The following is a 19139-nucleotide window of genomic DNA, read 5'->3' on the forward strand; positions in this document are numbered from 1 at the left end:
CAGTGAGCATGAAGATGTGTCAGTAGGACTGTCCCAAACTAGCATACAAAAAGAAAGTTAAAAAATCAAACAGAGCATCCAAGAACCATGGGACAGTTTTGAAAGTAACAAATATGTGATTAGAAAACCAGAAAGAGAAGAAAGAGTGAATGTACCAGAGGAAATATTTCAAGTAATAACGGATGGGAATTTTAAAAAATCAATGACAAATACCAGACAACAGACCCAAGAATCTAAGAAAATGTAAAGCAGGATAAATACCAAAGACAACTATACCTAGGCATATTATACTCAAAACCAGAGACAACAAGATAATCTTGAACAAAGCCAGAAGGGAAAAAAAGTACCTTACCAGAGCGGAATGAGAAGAATGACCGCAGGTTTCTCATTCGAAACCATTCAAGAACAAAGAGAGTGACATATTTATAGTGGTGCAATTAAAAACCATCAACCTAGAATTCTATGTCCAGCAAAATGATCCTCCAGATGTGAAAGAGAAATAATGACTTTTCTCAGAAAAACAAAAGCTGAGGAAATTCATCACCAGCAGATCTGCCCTTCAAAAAAATGTTAAAAGAAATACTTCAGGGAAAAGGAAAATGATACAGAAATTCAATGTGCTAGATGATTATAGCATGTGGATAAGTGAAATAAATGACAGCAATGCCATAAGGGATGGGAGGGAGGAATTGGAAATACTCTGTTTCAAGGTACCTGCTCTGCATGGGAAACAAAATAGTATTATTTGAAGATGGAATATTATTAGTTAGAAATGTCTAATTCCTCTGTACTATCTTCTCAAATTTTCTGTAAATATAAAATTTTTCTAAAATAAAGTCTAAATAAAAAATTATAGCATAAACAGAATGTATATTGCATACTCTAGAGCAATCAGTAATTTTTAAAAGTATAGCTGATATGCTTAAAAAGGAGATAAAATGATATATTAAATGCTCATGTGAAACCAGAGGGAGAGAAAAAAGGGAAAAAACAAGAACACGTGTAATCAATAGAAAATAGTACACATGGTAGATACTAACTAGCAATAGCAACTCTATCCATAATCACTTTAAATGTGAATGATGGAAATACATCAATTAAAATTCATAGATGGTCAGAGTGGATAAAAAATAAGGCCCAATTATAGGTTATCTACCAAATAGAAAGACTTGGGTTAAAAATCAAAGGATAGAGAAAGACATAACACCATATTAATCAGAAGGAACCTAGAATAGCTACACAAATTTCAAACAAAGCAAACTTCAATACTAGAAGTTAGAACTGGTCCTCTAGTCCCCTCTAGTCCCATTTTCAGCAGCGTGAAGGCAGGAATCCTGGCTGTTGACTCCCAAGGTCTGGCCTCTGACATAGGCTGGGAATTCTATTATTTGTATGAACAAATGAGGACATGAATGGACAAAAAGGTGAATGAATGCGTGAGCGAATGAATGAATGCTGCAGCTTTGCTATTTCCACCAGACTTGAGATCCTGCTATATCCAAGGGCCAGATGGCCTGGACAATTTCACCAAATGCCTCTGGAGTGGAGGATGTTTACGGGGCTGGGGGAGGACACTGCCTCAGCAGCAGGACAAAGCTGGTCCTTTGAGCTGATGTGCTCCCAAGCCCTGTGTGATGGAAACAGCCCCAGAAGTCAGCCCTGTGGCTTAGAAAACCTCCGGATTTTCTTCCCCAGATGTTGACTTTGTGCCATCAGCAGATGATTCAAGGCCCCCAAAGGCTGCCTTCTCATCCATCCAGACCCAGCCTGGCCTGAGGGCCATGTCCAGCCCTGCTGTGGACTTCCCCAGTGACCCCACGCAGGACCCTCCTCCACCCTCAGCCCCTTTCCCTACCTCTTGAGCAGGACTGGGGAAGAGGTGAGACCAGGCTGCTGTTGGCAGCTGAGTCCCAGCCTGTTTGCCTGAAGGCTGTATTGCCCACATGTGCAGGAGCCCAGTGGGCACTGTCAGCTGCCAGCCCAGGACACATAGTCCAGCAGAACATCCAGGGCCACTTCTGGCCAGACAGAGTCAGTGTGGGCAGGCAACCATCGCCTCTTGCAGACCAGACATCCGCTAATTACATGGTCAATAGATCCTGCTTCAGGATGACGGAGAAGCCACAGGGCAGTCTGTTGGCCCACTGGGGCACCTGCGCTCTCTGTCTTAAGGGGAGCAGCCCAGGTATTGGTTGAGCCTTTCTCCTCAGGGCCCAGGCCTCCTCTGGCCATCAGCCACAGCAGGAGAATGTGCCAGGAGTCAGCCTGTGAGCACCTGGGGGTGCGTGGCTAGCACTAGACATCCTGCAGATGCTTAAAAGATCATCCAGGAGAAGGAGTTTAAACCAGGGAGATAAGTTTCAGCCCGCAGTGAGGGTCTTTCCAGATTGGGAAATAAATACACATTCATGCTGTTTTTATTTATGCTCTGCCGTCTGCCTCTTGCTTGTTTCCCTCACAGTGGATTTTTGGCAGCAGCCCGATGGTATGGGACAGTCCTCTCCAGGTGTCCACATCTATAAAGTGGGGTTGATGCCTACCTCACAGGGCTGGAGGAGGACAATGTTACCCCAGTGGCACCGTGTCTGGCACGGGTCTGGAGCTCCTAGTAAGGTCCTGTGTCAATGGATGTCCGCGTGAGCACATTCCAGCCCAAGTGGTTGTAGCAACATCTCGGGCCACCAGGGGGCGCCTTGGAGCTACCCGGGCCTGCTGGTGGCCACACCACCTCCAGAGGCGCCCAGCACAGCACAGTGGCTCCTTGGAGGCACCTGGGCTGGGAGGCGGCTTCTTGAATTTCCAGAAGCACTGCCTCCCTCCACCACCCCTCCATCCTCTCTGTCCAGGAATATGGGGACAAGAAGCTAAGGTCACCCATGACCCCACTCACCTCTCCGGAAAAGAACAAAAGTTTTTAAACAGTTGTTTTTTGCATTTTTGTTTTCCTTCAGAGAAACCAGAGAGGAAGAAGTTGTCTGCCCGGGCACTCACAGCCCACTGCCCGGCCCTGCCCCGTCCCCTGAGCACCGCCTGGACACGGGGCCCCAGCCTGCCTGAGCAGCACGCCCTGGGGGACCCTGTGGCCTCTGCTCTGCCCATTTGCCTGTCTCCAAAGGCAGCTGACAGGTCCACCTCTCCTGCATTTCCTCATGCTGGTGCTTCTGGCCCAGGTGCCCCCACCCTTCCCAACCTCTTGGCAGCAGAGCATTCCCTTTTGTGCAGCCAGCAGCCAGCACCCATCCTATTGGGAGCTCTGGGCAGACACGGGCACTGGATTCCCCCAGCCTGTGGCTGCAGACTTGGCCCCCAAAGCCCAGAACTGGGGCAGCTGGATGGGTCACGTACCAGAGCCAGCAATGGGCTTTGAGCAGTTTTCCATCTCTTTCCCTTAGTCCCAAATGGCAGCACAGACCAGAACAGGATCCAGCTGGAATCTGACTGGAGCAGGGAAGCCAGGAACCTGTTCAGCAGGCTCCATGGTGGCCTCTCAGCTCCGTGGGAACCAGGAGGCCCAGGGATCTCAAACTCGAACACAGGGGCCTGGGGCCCCATGAACAGCAAGCCCGCTGGCCTCACCAGCCCAGAACCAGTGCCCACTGGGGCCACAGGACTGTCCCAGGCTTATCATTTACACATTTAGCACACTTGAACCCAGCCATGCCATAGTCAAAATCACCCATAATTTGGTCGGCAGTCGTGTCGGTGAGCCCACTCTCCCTCCAGCGTCAGGGCAGGCAGCCGCTCCTTCAGCAGTGCCCACCTGGAGGGGAAATGATGGAAACATTTAGGGTGAGCACCAGTGTGGGCCAGGCGCAGTTCTGTCCCACTCAGTCCTCACAATGACCTTGAGTGCCGATGGGGAAATGGAGCAACAGGTGAATCCCTTGTCCAGGGTCACAAAGAGAGCGAGCAGAAGCCGCAGGACTTAAGCCCAGGTTTGTTGCCTTGTAACAGGCAGGACATGCTGCCTTTTGGGCGGAGGGGGCTGCTTAGCTTGCATGGGGGCTGGGGGCTGTGCTTTATAAAAACAATGAATGCCTCTGGTTGAGGCCTTAGTGTTCCCATTCTCCAGTCTCTACTGGGTCCATCACCAAATGCATCCAGGAACAGATGGATTGGAGTAGCTGCCTGGTCTGATGGACAGAGGCCCTTGCTGTGACCTCCAGGCCCACAGACCCAGGCTGCGTGATGGGTCACAGCTTTAGCAGGGTTCCAGGGCCAGCTGGGACAGGGCCCTGCCTAATTCTGGGCACCTGGCCCCAGTGACATAGTCACCTAGACCAGCCTGCCTGGAGCACCACCCTCAATAATTACAACTATTATTACCATTCTATTGTGATGATGATAATAACCACGGGAGGCAGTTTGGTACTGTGGTCAGGCAGACCTGGGACACACCTCAGATGCAGGGCCTTGGTCCAGCAGCAGCCACAGGAAGTGAGGCCCAGGACATGGCCGCATGCTTTTAGGGTGAGCCTACCAGCTTCCCACAGAAGCCACAGTTCAAAATTCACCAGTATTCAAGCGTTCTCAGGTCCTGTGAGAGCTCTCCTCGGCCTGCGACTTACACACTTCACCCTCAAGTTACCTGCAGATTTCACAAGAGCAGGACTTGTTATTTCGCCAGAGTCCTCTCCACCCAGGAGACATGGATTGGAGGGGCCACCTGTTCTAGAGATAGGCTGACACAGGGGGCCGGGGGCTCCGTCTGGCCTTAGAGAGGGGCAAGAGGTCAGGGTCCAAGCAAGGACTCTGCATCTGGCCTCTTTGTATGGTTCTGAACAAGGCTCCTGACGCAAGAGACTGGGACGTGGATGGTGGTTACATGCTTAATCGGGGGACCACAAGGTCAGGTGGCTCACAGGGGCCACCAGTTCCATGAGCAAACTTGTACTTAAGACCGCTGTTCTGCCCTCTGCCCTCAGATCCCAGGAGGGGCACACAGGGAGCATGGAGTGGGTTCCCACTCCGGCTGCTGCCAGAATCAGCTCCCTGCGTTGGGCTGGGGCTGTAAATGTCTGCACCTGAGTGAGTTGGTAAGCAGAGCAGCCTTGCCCTGCACTGCAACCTAGGCCCAGATCCGGGTCCCCGACTTTGTCCATCTCTTTCTGTCCTCCAGGCATGGCCTAAGAAGTGCTGTTGTACCCCGTCCACAGCTGAGGAGAAACCCAAGAGGTGCAGTATTTGTTCAGGCCACACAACTCGCTGGAGGTGGGGTTGCCCCAGAGCTGGAGATGGGCACCCCCTGAACCCTTGCGCTGTCTCATGTCACACTTCAGGGAGCCATGTGCCAAGAAGGATGAGTGGCTGGTGTCATGAGGTGGAGGGCCCCAATTCTGGCTTGCCAAGCACTTGGCAACCCCACAGGTTTCTGTGTGCTCACCTTGCCAGGCTGCCTTGTGGATCTGAAGAGGGTATAGACTATCTCATGCACAGGTACTCCATAAAAATGACCTTCCACCTTCCTTCCCTCAGGAATAAAGCAAAGTGTTCCCTCTCCCAGACAAAACGTTTACATTTTAACAGAAGCTTTTGTCCTAAGAACTGGCTTGAGTGCTTGTGGGGCCATGGTGAGCAGCCTGAGCAGCACGCCCTGGGGGACCCTGTCGCCTCTGCTCTGCCCATTTGCCTGGAGCAGCCAGGAGCCCCCTGTATTCCCCAAATCTCTTGAGCAGCAGCCCCAGGGAGGCTGGGGTTCTGGGCCCTCCTTCCTGCCAAATGTGGCTATCTCATCACAAATGCACCACTTCCCCCGAATCTCCCACATTCTCCTGGGCTGAGCTCATTTTAGTCTTGAGCTAATAGAGAAGGATTTCCCTGCACTCATCCCTTAAGGACCTGTGGTTCTCAGAGCCAGCCTTAAAGGGACAGGCATGGGGCAACATGCAGATTAAGGCGCTCCAGCCCCTCACATTCCTATTGAATCAGACACACACAGACCCCTATGGTGACAAAAGTCAGGGAGGTGGGGCTATTCCCTGGACCTTTCTCCCTACCTCCACTGCCTATAGAGCTGGGCATCCCCTTTCAGGCTCAGCACCTCCTCTGTGCTGCCACGAAGCCTTCCCAGCTCCGGTCTAAGTCCCTGCTCCCTCCCTGTTCCCATCATCCACTGGTCTCTTTGCAGCCCCTCTCTCTGTCGCCACAGCTGGACTGTGACCTGAGGACAGGAACAGCAGCTCACTCATTCTGCAGGTGATCGCAGGTGGACACGGAGGCCCCTCACATGCTGAACATTGTATACACGAGGGATGTGATCCATGCCACAACGCTTAAGGTGACAAGGAACCTCATTTGACAAATGAGAAAACAGGCTCAGAGAGAGGTTCAGCCATTTGCACAAGCCTGGCTGGACCTGAGCCTGGGCTTTTTCAACAGCACAGTGCCGCCCCTACAGGGACCCCAGGACCCCAGGATGCAAACGGGGCCTAGCAGATAGGCAGATGAGACCAGCACAGTGCAGCGGTACTACGATCAGGGAGCCCTGGGGCCTGTGGGAGCCTGGCAGGTCAGGAGGGGGCATGGAGAAGTCCTGGCATGGGGGTCAGATGGTGAGGAAGAGGGGCAGGGTGTCTGAGACTAAGGGAGCACCGAGGCGAAAGCATGGAGGTGTGACAGGCAATGATGTGTCTGGGGAACAAGCTCTTTATGTTGTCCTTTTGGTGGAGTGGAAAATGTGTGCTGGAGAGGAGGTGGTTAGGAGAAGTCCCAGCTCCCAGACAGAGCGGCCCAGAGACAAGGTTGCTTATTAGATGTGCCAGTGGCAACGCCCCACGAGAGCCTGGCATTTCCAGGCGCCTCGGCAGGTGGAACAGGGACGGAAACCAGCAGGGTGGAAAGAACAGGGAGAGCCAGAATAACCTGCATCCAGGGGCCCAGGGCCAGTTGCACAAATGGAAAAGTTACTGGCAAGGCTTTTTTTTCCTCCCAAATTGTCTTTCAAAAGTACATCTCCTGAGGCTGAGACCAGGAGGTCTGTTTCCTGGGCCTGTGCCCAGAAGGTTCTCGGTACATTCTGTGGACATTCTGTGGGTGCTGCTCCACACCACTGGGCATTGTGGGAGAGGCTTTCACAGGAGGTGGCCAGCGGCCCCGCACCAGGAAGGGCCAGCCCAGCAACACCGTAAGGCTGCCCTGCCCACTCACAACAGCTGGGGTTGGCCTGACCCACATGAACGTCCACAGCCCCACTCAGGGACAGTCATCCAGCTGCCCTGAGACCAGGAGTGCCACGGCCAGGTGGACAGCAGCTTTGGGTGGGGAGGTGGGGATAAAATTCCCTTTTGGGGGTAGGAACAGAGGGCGGCCACCTGTGCCTGGGAGGAGCTGTGGACGGTGGCTGGGAGGACTGGTCTTGGGGAGGCTGAGGGTCAGGGAGGCCTGAATAGCAGCGACAGCTCATGAATGAGACAGCTGTCTTCAGACCCCCAGGCGAGCCCCCTGTGACCCTGGGCCTTGGTTCCCTCGGCTGTCACGTGGGCGTGGCAGACAGAGCAGGGTCAGTATTGGTCAGTGCTGTAGGGTGGGCACTCAGCTCTCAGACCCCCGCCCAGCACCACACCGCCTGAGATGTTCTTGCTGCCTCAGCTCTTCCGCCTGCAGGAACAGAGAAGTCACTGCCTTGAGTCTGAAACAAAGCAGGCTCTGGCCCTGCCTCCAAAGGATTCACAATCTCGTGGGGGACACAAACTGATGCCAGGCTCTGTGGGACCCCCTGGACACCGAGAGGCTGACCTCACAGGTCTGGCTCCCCCCTGCTCCTATTGGAGGTGCTCCTGATGGGGGCAGGGCCACAGTGTCCTGTAGACAGGCTCTGGAGGGGTGACCCTCAGCTCAGGCCCTGCCCGGAGGCCTGGCCCACCTGTCCGCTGCAGAGAAAGGGAGAGACCCCGTGCTGAGACCCCAGCCTCCCTGTGGGAGCCGGGAGATCAGGGCCCGGACAGCTCCCAGCTCCCGGCACTCCACCTTCTCTCTCTGCTCCCTCAGGAGAAAGGGGACTCTGGAGCCTCCATGGGGACATATAAAGGTGTGTCTCAGGGCCTTCTGTGAAGGGCTGATTCCTGACCTCAGCCTACCTAGGTGGGGGAAGGGCTGCCTTGGGAGGAGTGGGCACCTTGCCCCCAGACTGAGTTTGCTAAGCTGGGATGGGAGGCACTGGAGGGGCTCTGGCCAGGAGCCCACATCATGGCAGGGGCCTCCTTGACTCTCCGGGGGTGCCTCTTCCCCTGGAAACAGCCAGCCGTTCCTGCCTGGCAGGCCAGAGGGGCCAGGAGTCTGAAGCCCTTCGTTGTCTAAAGGGAGGAGGAATTATCTGCCCACTGGGTTTCCAGGCCTCTTCTCAAAGCTGCTGACAGTCTTGCCTCCCCAGGACCAAGGGATTTTTCTCAGTCCTGTGACTTCCTGTGACCTCCACAGAGAAAAATCAACCACCACCTGGCAAAGCAATCCAGGCAGGCCCCAGAAAGATGGCATTGAGTCACCTGGGCACTCATTGCTCTGACAGCCGTGAATGCATAGAGCCGGTAATTAGCTCTTACAGGAAAGGGTCTGACCTGTCATTTTCCTCCGGAAGTGGCAGGTGGAACTTGCCAGCTGCCCCTCCTTGAAGCCAGAGAAAAGCCGGATCCTCAATCTGAGACCAGACTAGATTAGGTCTGGGGATTAGAAGTGGGAAAATGTCCATCCTTCCACTCAGGAATCCCACTTCTGGGAACTTATCCCAGGGAAACAATCCAACAGGAAAACCAGGCTGAGCACAAACATGTCCCCACAGGAGTTACTTATAATAGTACAGCCCTGGAAATAACCGTCATGTCCAGCAGCAGGGGAGCAGCCAAGTACCTTATCTGGAAGCTGGCTGTGATGATTCTGCAGGGGTCGCCACCACGCTCCACCTGCTGAGAGCCCCTGAGCCAGGAGCAGTGACTCCAGCTCTGAAATTCCGGTGTGGCTGCTTCTCCTGTAGCGCTTGGCTGGGTCCTCCACGCGCCTTCCCAGCAGGACGCACCTGCTAAGGGCCCCCCAAATACACTCATGACACTTAGCTTCTGTTGTTCAGTGAGCCTACTAAGTCCTGCCTGCCTTGCGGGCTTGCTGGGAGGACACAGGACTGCCTGGAGAGCACTTTGTAAACTGGAAATGACTGCCAAGACTCGGGGGCTGACAGCACCAGCCTTCAAGCAAGAACCTCAGGGCCTGGGCTGCCATCAGGGCACATATCTGCTCCTCCTTCACTGTTTCACGCGCCATGGCCCGGAGGTGGATTTTATGATTATTTAGATACATTATATTTTTATTGTAAACAAAAATAATGCATACACTTAGGTAAAAGAATAAGTCAAATAACCCTAAAATGTTCAGAAGAAATGAACTATCTCCCTGGCCCTCCTGGCCTTGTCACTCCCCCGAACGACCAGTTTCCACTGTGGTTGTTCCTTGGGTTTTGGCCTCCACAGTTCTCAGTAAGTGTTCCCACTGCTATTGATGTTTAAATTCTAGACATTTTTATTACCTTCTGGTCGTGACAAATGAGGCTTCAGATCTCCTGCTTCCACCTACATCCCTTGGCATCCCCTAAGGGGTTCATCCAGTTCTTCCTTAACCTCTGGTCAAGGGTTTTATTATGATTATGTAAATGTTACTCCATGAAAAGTCGCTAAGGGGTTCAGTGACAGTCCTTTTCTCTTTTGGTTTTGTTGACGCCCTGGAGTTTAATGCATTAAAAACCAGGCAACAAACCAAAGTAACCTTACAAGGTATTTCTGTGTGTCTTTCCTTGATTTTCCCATCGGGTACACTCTGAACCTGGTGACAGTACTGCCGAACGCTCAGGCATTTGAATGTCTGATGCAACTCACCCCGTTCACCCTGAGCCCTTCCAGGCTGAACCCTTCGCCCTTTGCTCTGGGGCCTCTGATGAGGGTGGGGGGGTGGGGGGGTGGAGCCCAGCCAGCCTCGGGGCTTGCCCTTCAATGCACCCAGTAAGGGGCCCTTCCTCCTAGGGGGTCTTCTCTCACTGCCTAGGAGGGCATGTGTTCCCAAAGCTTCCTAGAGGATGCCCAGCAAGTATTTAGTTTACTTATTTATTTAGTGATCTTGCATTTCTGAAAGTGTTTATATGCCAGTCTCATACTTGGCTGATTCTATCCGTGGGCATAGAATCCAGGGGGAAATCCTTTTCCCACAGACTGTTAAGGAGACTGATCGCTTGCTCTGTGGTCTTCTAGCTTCCAGGGTCTCTCATGAGAAGTCCAATGCCAGGCTTAAAAAAACATTTTTAAAAAATTTAAAATATAAATGCAGAGTTTCAAAAACCAAATAAAATTGTAAGGCTTCTTTTTGAAATAGAAAAAAAAAAAAAATTCCCTGCCTCATGACTCCACCCTGATTCGTCCTTCCCAGAAACAGCTACTTTCTGGTTCTTCGGCAACTTACCTTCATCTTTGAAAACAACACATTTATCATGCTTTTTATTGTCACTCTGATTTAGGTACCATCACTGCCTGTCCTTGTGGATCACGAGGGTTTAGTCCACTTATGTCCCTGATCTCAAGTGCCAGTCCCTCCCCCAGCCCCCATATGGCTCTATCACAATTTTGGGTTAAACCAATATTGTTTACATATTACACTATATCGACATTCTGGCCAACTGAGCCACCATATGTCCTATGGCTGAATTTCCTTCCTTGGAGGACTTTTGGGTTTCCCTAGGGATTAATAATGGCTTCCTCGTTTTCAAATTTGCTTGGTTTTCTTTGTGCTTATCCCTAACTTACGACCAAACCATGACAGAGCTGTGATATTCCTCCAGCGACAGACAAGCCCCCCGGAGGTCTGTGAACCGTGTTCTCTCTTGGCCCACTCCTCCTGGGGGCCTCCCCCCTGGTTCCACTCTGTACAGATCGCTCCCGGTCCCAAGCCCTCAGCCTCTGGCTTCCCCTATGCCGTTACCTTGGGATTCCGTTTCCTGAATTCCATGTCCTCTTGTTTCTTGGTTTCATCCCTAGTTTTAGGGAAAGGATGTCTGGGGGATAAAATAATAATTTTCAAAAATCTGAGAATGTCTTACCTTCTGTTGTACTTGATTGCTTGGGTACTGAATTCATTTCCTTCAGAATGTTGGAGGCATCGCTCTAGTCTTCCCGTTTCTGGAATTGCCATGGAGGGTGCCAGTGTTTTTCTGATTCTGATTTTCAGTGGCCTTCTTTCTCCCTCTCTCTCTCTCTCTTTCTGGATGTTTTTAAGATCTCCTCAGTCATGGTGTCCTGAAATTTTATAATGATCTGCCCAGCTTGGTCTCTTTTTCAGTTCTATGCCAGCCCTTTGTGTCCATCAGTCCCAGATAATATTTCGGTATTATATCTGTAATCCTTTTCTTCCCTACATCCTATTCCATTAGATCCAGGGCAAAAAAAAAAAAAAAAAAAAAATAGGGGCCTTAAGTGAACTGTAGTGAACTCCAGAATCCCTAGCCCCCTTCCCTGTCTTAGCACATTTGAAGATTATTTGGAAAATTTGGCTAAGCTTAGAGAAAGATCTCTAAGTCCAGATACTTGGGGAAGGGTGTGCCACTCAGGAATGAGGGTGTCTCCTTGTAGCACAGTATGATGCCAATGAATAAGGGCTTCATCTAACTCAGTGCTTCTCAGGCCTGCCCGCTGGACTCTCCTTCTGCAGAAATTCTGATTGAATTGGTCTGGGGTAGGCCTGAGCATCTGCATTTTACCAGCTTTTAGTAGTGCCTAAGGCTGAGACCCCCTGAGCAGACGCATTGGCCTTGTTTGGAGAGCCTGACCAGCTGCCTCCTGAGGACCCTGACCCGCCTGCAGGGGCTCTGAGCACTCAGGATGCCCTGAAGGCGATTCTTCATTGCAGAGCTGTGCGTCCTGCTGTTGGCCAAGCGAAGCCTGCTCAGCAACTCCATCAGGTTTCCAGAGCCTGAATACCCTCATTCCAGTCTGGGCTCTGGGTGACTCCAGGCCTCTCAGCCCTTTCCCCAGCACAGCAGCACCCATCCACTGTGCTGCTTAGGCTCTGAGGCCGCCTTTTCTTGTACATTTGACCACCGCCTCCACCCCGTGGGGAGGATGAAATGATTCCATTTCCAGGTGAGGTCCAGACTCGTGAGAGGGAGTGTGACTTGGCCAGGGCTACTCACTGTTAAGGATCACAGCACAGACACAGACTCTAGATCCGGGCTTTTCTGCTTAATCCGTCTCCCTCCTTTATCGTTTATTCAATCAACAAACATGAGCCCCCAGTCTCTATGCTGAGTGGGCACAGGGAGCATCAGTGAACAAAATGGTAGGTCTCATGGTGTGGTTGTAAAAGTTACTAAGGTCACAACTTCTCTGCCCAGCTGTGGGCTCACCTGTGGGGATGCAGGGGGGCAACTCCATTTCAGCCCATCTTCACCCAGAGCTGGTCAGGAGAGGGCAGGGACAGGAGGAGTTACTGCTATTGCTGTTATCAAGCAGAAGGGGGCAAACGGGGGTGGGGCTGGGAGGGCTAGGCCTGCACTGACAGAAGCACATTAACAATTAAGGTCTTTGCCGACTTTCATTCCACCCTCAGTGCATGAAATATTCAGGCACCAGAGGAGATTGGTCTCTGATCTCAGCAGTGGGGCAGCTTCGCTGATTGTAGACCTTGGGCCTAGGGCAGCATGCAGGGCCTGGCTGGCATGCAGGGCATCCAGGGGACGTGGATGTGGGCCTGGACAGGTGTGGCCCGGAGGCATCTGATTCAGGTGGTACAGTGGCAGACACCCAAAGACCACCACCAGGCCTCCCAGAGAAGAGCAAGGCTTTGTCCTCAAGGAGCATACAGTTAGCGAGAGGCAGATGGAAACCTGTCATAGTTGGGGCCACCCACCCGGCCTCACCCCTCCCAGAGCAGTGATGCTGACAGTCACAGAGATACACGGCGGGCTCAAAGACCATGTGTCTGGGGCCTGGAACCTATCACCTGGATAAATAAACACTGTAATTATCCTATAAGTAGCATAAATCACGCAGCATCAAACCTGTACATGTGTGAAAGCATCAGTTTGATAAATATAAACATTTCAAGTAAGTCACCAGCGGGTACACGTGTATACTGCTTCTCCCTTTTCCCCTGATGTCCTGGGCATCTCGGGTATGAATCTGGCTGGGGCTTCTTGCTGAGAGCCCCGAGGGAGACAAAGTGGGTGGTGGGAGGTACACAAAAGTTCACCCACCAGAGTGACACCACCAGCCATCACCAGGACAAGACTCATTCTATACCCTGCTGGTGGGAGTGTGAGTCAACACCACCTCTTTGGAAAGCAGTTTGGCATCATTTAATTAAGCTGAAGACACGGACATTGCATGACGCAGTCATTCTGTGTCTTGGTACAGAGGCTGTCCGTGGTAGCCAGTGGGACCAACTCTGGCCTCTAGCCAGTCTGGTTTTGCAGCCCCCTCATGGTCCCCCAGGCTCAGCTGACCCTCTCTGACCCATTCCTCTCTTGACACCTTTTGTCGTGTGCTCTTTACCAAATGAAAGTCTGGCCGTGTCTCTCTCCTGCTCTGTGCCTCTCTGTTGCTTCCACTGCCTTCAGATTAACCTTGAGGTTTTTGCCAGCCCACGAGGCCCTTTGAGCTTCAGCTATACACATCCCACTGTGCATCAGTGGGTCTAGGCACCGGTCCTGTGCATTGCTGGCTTCTGATGCCCAGAATGGGGCCTGGCAGTTGGTTAAGGGTGTGAGTGAGCCAGCCCTCCCCTCGGTCCTCCCATTGTTGCCCTCCAGGGGGCCAACATCCAGGCAAACTCTCCTATTGGCAGCCCATCTTCAGTGCAGCGTCCCACCTATAAATATGGGCATTGAGACTCTTGAGCACTAAACTCTAGGTTCTTGAGGCTCCCCATATTCTGTGCTGCCCCCGTCCCAAAGTGAAATTGGTGGCAGCCCAGAGACATACCCGGTATCCTTTGCAGCCAAGTTTGCAAGGGGCTAGAACTAGGTTTCCTGGACAGTTGTTGTTTCAGTGTGCCTTGGTGCTCGCCTGTGGAAAATGGGTACGCAGAGGATGGGGAGGCCACCCAGGGACAGGAGGCGAGGCTCCCCTCTCCAGAGCTTCGCAAAAGCTCTGCTAGGTCCTTGACACCAGCTCTGTTGGAGGAGAGCTTGGATGAGAAAACTGTGGCTCAGAAAGGGTCAGAGAGTGGGGTCACCCAGCAAGCCAGTGACAGAGGAGCTGGGAGACCAGCTAACAACCTGCAGTGACCTGTCAGCACGAATGGCCGGAAGCGCCCACTGTGGCTGGTGGGTCTGAAGGTGGATATGGTCCTGGTACAGTGCAGGTGGCCAGCATCAATAGTGCAAGGGAGCTGCCGCACACACCATCCACTCCTCTTCTCTGAGAAGGGGTGGTTGAGGTGGGAGAGGCAGTAAGGCACTCTCTTGGGCTCAGATGGTCCTGGATCTGAATCCTGGCTCATTCGCTTGCTAGCTGTGTGACCTTGAACAGGTGGCTTAACCTGTGTGAGCCTCAGTTCCCCCTTTGTAAAGTGGGGACAGAGCACTCCGCCTCCCAGGGCTTCAGTGAGACAATCTGTGTAAAGCCCTAGCATGTGCTGGGTGTACAGGTGGTGCAAAGTCCGACAATACTTTATTAATACTAATTAGAGTCGCTTCTCAATGGGCCTTGAATTCTTATGGGCCCGTCTTTGAGCACTGCATAGTGCTTCCCCTATTTCAGTGTCCCCTCCCCACCCAGGGGAAGGCTGCAGGGAAGAAACCCAAGTCCAACCCCAGACCAACCCCACTGCCTCGCTGACCTGCAGAAACATTCGGCCACCGCTGCTGTCCATACCAGAGTCCTTGGGGTCCACAAGCCTCTACACATGCCCATAGTCCACACTCTGGGACCTGAGCTTCATGGGGACCAACTGCCAAGCCAACAGGAATCCATGTTGAGTACTAGATGGGCTCACGGCCCCGTCCCATGGGGTTGTTATGATCATCACGGGAAGGCTAGCATAGCTTCCAGCACCTGGTGGGCACTGGGTAAGCGGCAGGTGGTGGCGGTGGTGACTTTTGCCTGTTGATGCTGTTACTGATCAGCCCCAGGGAGCAGCCCTGCTTCCCCTCACCACTCACAGAGCCCTCTGGAGCCCAGCCCCACTGCCTCCCTCTTGCTGACTCGCCCCTGCTGTGTCCTTCCACTCCATGTGCTCTAACAATAAGGCACCCATATTTCAACATCACACTGTTGCTCACCTCTGGACCTCCGCTTGTTCCTTCCACCTGGAGTATTCCCTCCCCTTCCCTCCCCCTCATCCGAAAAACTCCTACCCACTCTTCCAGATGCAACTCAGGTGCCACCTCCTGCAGGAAGCTGCTCCCATTGCCTTAGGATGCTCCCGTGGTGATGTGTACTGCTGTCTCTTCTGTGGTACTTACCACTGCACATTTACATGCATTGTATATGCATATGTATATATGCACCTGTGCATATATGATTGTACATATATATGCATCAAGTAGAAATACATATCTAATTATGTTTGTGTATTCAGTAAATCAATGAATGAAAGTGACCAAGGGCAAGTCATTTCCCTTCCTGGGGCTCATTTTTCTCATCTTCAAAATGAAGGCTCAGATTCAATCGGTCATCCACTGAAGGGTCATGCATTCATTCAGCAAACATCAAATGGTGCCTGCTCTGGAGTCTGTGCTCAGGGAACTGGCCACAGAGGAGAATGAGAAACTTCCTTCCCCTCCCGGTGGGGAGAGAATCTGCTTCCCACCAGTGTGTCCTTATCATTCTCCAGGTTCACAGAGCCTGCATTTGAGAATATTTTGTCTGCTATGTGTTAGCATACAGCTCTTGCCCCGCCTGGCTCTCAAAAACATTTTTGTGGCTTTCAATGGACACATACAGCCCAGGAGATTTTGAAGAAAAAAAAAGGGGGGTGGGAATGGTGGCACATCTCCCTTTTTTAAAAGACCCCCAAGTAGGTTTACTGGGCATCCAGAGAATCACTGTGCTGGGGAGCCATGCTGGGGAGCAGAGCTGGTCATGGCATGGCGCTAAAAATCCAAGACACTTGACATTTCTGAGACCATGGCTCAGGGTACAATATCTGTTGGACTGTGGATGTTCTGGGGGGCTTGGCACCTCTTGCTTGACCCTGGGACATATAGGCCCTCAGGCAGGGGGCTCTGGCTTGGACAGTCCCTCTTGCTTCAGGACTCTGTCTCAACTTGGGGTCCTCTCATCCTCCTGCCATCCTATTTTGTTTTGCCCAAGCCTGTCCAGCCATGATGGAGGGAGCAGAGACTCTCCCTCAGGCCACCCAGCGGCCTCATTTCCAGCCCCTTGTCTTTGCTACCTCAGGGTATGTCAGGGATGCACTTATGGGTCTTGACAGGGGGCTTTTGGTCCACAGTCTGTAGATGATGCAAACAAACGCAGTCTAGATGGTGGCTTCGTTTTTCTCTGGGAAAGTTCAGCTGAAGATGCCAGTCCCAGAGGATCAGAGGACTGAGATGCAAGCTACGGGAGCCTCTGGGGCCACGAAGAAATGGGGAGGGGACTCCTGCAGTGCAGTGTTAATGGTCTCAGGGACCTCCCTAGTGAGCCCGTGTGTGCTATGCTCACCCCTCACTCTCCCAGGGTCAGCTCTCCGAACATGCTTTGTTCTGGAGGGGCCTCCAGGGAACTATAATAGTTCCCCCTTATCTACTGTTCAAGTTTCTGGGGTTTCAGTTACCTGAGGTCAACCATGGTCTGGAAGAAGATGAATGTCTTCTGACTTATTGTCAGAAGGTCAATAGTAGCCTAACAGCTACATGACAATGCCCACAGCACTCACCTCACCTCATCTCATCACACAGGCATTTTATCATCTCATCATCACAAGAAGGGTGAGCACAGTACCTTAAGATATTTTAAGAGAGACCACATTCACATAACTTTCATTACAGTATATTGTTGTAATTGTTCTATTGCATTATTAGTTACTGTTATTAATCTCTTACTATGCCTAATTTATAAATTAACTGGATCATAGGTTTGTATGTATAGGGAAAAACATAGTATGTATAGGGTTCAGTACTATCCATGGTTTCAGGCATCCGCTGGGGATGTTGGAACGCATCTCCCACAGCTAAGCGGGGACTACTATAATCTGGCTTCCTGGGGTAGGAATGATCCACAGCTTCCCCAGGTGTGAGCTGAAACCTTTCCCTCTCCAAACCCGAACTCAGGTGTGCTGGGCTGTGCCTGTGGAGCACGGTGCCCTGCGGGGAGGATGCCCCCCTCCACCCAGGAGCCAGGAGCTGGCTCACCTGGGCAGTGTCTGGGGCACCCTCAGCTCCCCTGGGGCTTAACCTTTCAGGCTATGCCCTTCTGACTCATCCTCTCCTGAACAGCTATCTGGAGAGGGGCAGATGAATGGGGAATGAAGTACTGAATCTGGACCTCTCTGTGTACCTTCCTTCTCTTTCGTCCCATTTGGGCTAGAATTAGCCTCTTAAAAGGCAAACCAGATCACGTTGCTTTCCGCTGAACCCCCACTGCTTTCCCAGCTGCCGAAGAATCAAACAGGATCTGGCCCCTCCCACCTCAGTTTTAACACCTCTTGTCCCGCAGATTCCTAGACCCGTGGCCTTCCTTGAATAGGCCACTAACGGGACAATGCTAGGGCCTTTGCACTAGCTGTTCCCTCCACCTGGAGTACCCGTCCTCTTATCTTTGTCCCTTTTCTTCAGATCTCAGCTTAGATGCACCTCCTCAGAGGTCCTCCCTGACCACGGGATCTAAGGCAACTGATTATCACCTTCTGTGACAGCAGCTTGTCTTAATCCCCCGCACAGCACTTAATGCAGTCTCATAGTTACCTGGTTTATTATCTTCTCTCCCCCACACCCCCACGTGTTAACGTCCCCCCAGAGGGCAGTGGCCCTGCAGAATCCCCCGGCGGTCTAGAGTAGGCCTGAGGTAGAGTAGGCGCTGCGTTAACATAGTTAACCAGTAAATTGTTGAGCGACTGTAAATGGGAACGCTGCTGCTCGGGCGCGCGCCCCAGCAGTGACTGCTCACGGTCGAGTGCACGGGTTTTCTCTCCTTGCGGGTCCCGGGGGAAGGACGCTCCCCTCCGACTAGCTCGCAGCGGATGAGCCTTAGATGCGCTTTGGAGACGCTAGTATAACCATAGAGATTCAGGCTGTGGGAAGATCCGGGTGCAGGGCGAGGCTGCCGGCGCGGAGGGGGTCCTGCTCGGGCTCTGCGCCCCCGGCCCCGGGATTAAGACCCCAGTGGGAGACCTCCCTCCATCCTCCCGTGGTCTCCACCTCGCGAACCAAAGATTCTCCCCCGAATCCCAGGGACTAGAGGTCGGGTGGGCGGGGAAGCGGTGTTCCGGGAACCGCTGCGGGCCGGGAGCGAGGTTGGGCAGGTTCCCGGCGCCCCCGCCTCCTCGGGAAGGGAAGAGGGTACGGACCACGCTCCGGGACCCGACAGTGAGGCCCTGGCCCTCGGGTGCGCGGACGCCGAAGCCACAGCTCTGGCCTGGAGTGGAAACGCAGCCCCTCTGCGCGCTCCGGCAGGGGACGGGGGCAGGGAAGGGGACAAAGAGCCAGCCTGCCGCTAGGGAGAGCGACCCCGTGTCAGAGTCCTATTGTTCATCGCATCTCAGACTACGCTGGACTCTGGTACCCCCGGGAGGAGAAGGGGAGCTGACCTCCAGATCGTGGGTATTTGTTTATTTGGGGCGAGGGAGGGCGGGCAAGGGACGCGGGCCCGGGAAGGGGCGCGTCCCCTACTCCCGCGCGCCCCCCTCTCCCGCGCGTCTCCTTTAAGGGAAGCCCTGCCCTACCTTTCCCACCGTCCTCCTCCCCGCAGCCCTACCTGCATTTTAAAAGCGCCCTGTAGCCCAGGGATTGGCCCAGGCCGCGTCCTCCGGGCGTAGAAACTTGAACCGCCAGGAGGGGGTTGGAAGCCAGGGGGTAGACTGTACCACTACGCGGCGCCCCCCGCGTGCGCCCCGCCCCTCCCACACACCCCCGTAGAGGCCCAATCGGACGGGCGGGAGGGCGGGCCCGCGGCTCGAAAGCGCCTCTGGCCGGGCGCCGGGCGGGCGGGCGCATCGCGCTGGGGGACGTCGGT

General features: G+C 53.1%; 1 long non-coding RNA gene across 1 annotated transcript; it reads right to left on the reverse strand.

The window, feature by feature from the left end:
• Positions 1-1943: 1943 nt before the first annotated feature.
• Positions 1944-19002, reverse strand: LOC140850698 (uncharacterized). Its single transcript, XR_012133678.1, has 4 exons — positions 18882-19002; positions 10951-11023; positions 8842-10261; positions 1944-4588 (listed from the first exon to the last, which is right to left on the reverse strand). It is a non-coding gene; the product is annotated as an uncharacterized lncRNA (long non-coding RNA).
• Positions 19003-19139: the final 137 nt, after the last annotated feature.

This window comes from Manis javanica, chromosome 8 (genome assembly GCF_040802235.1).
Source record: "Manis javanica isolate MJ-LG chromosome 8, MJ_LKY, whole genome shotgun sequence".
Taxonomy (NCBI): Eukaryota; Metazoa; Chordata; class Mammalia; order Pholidota; family Manidae; genus Manis; species Manis javanica.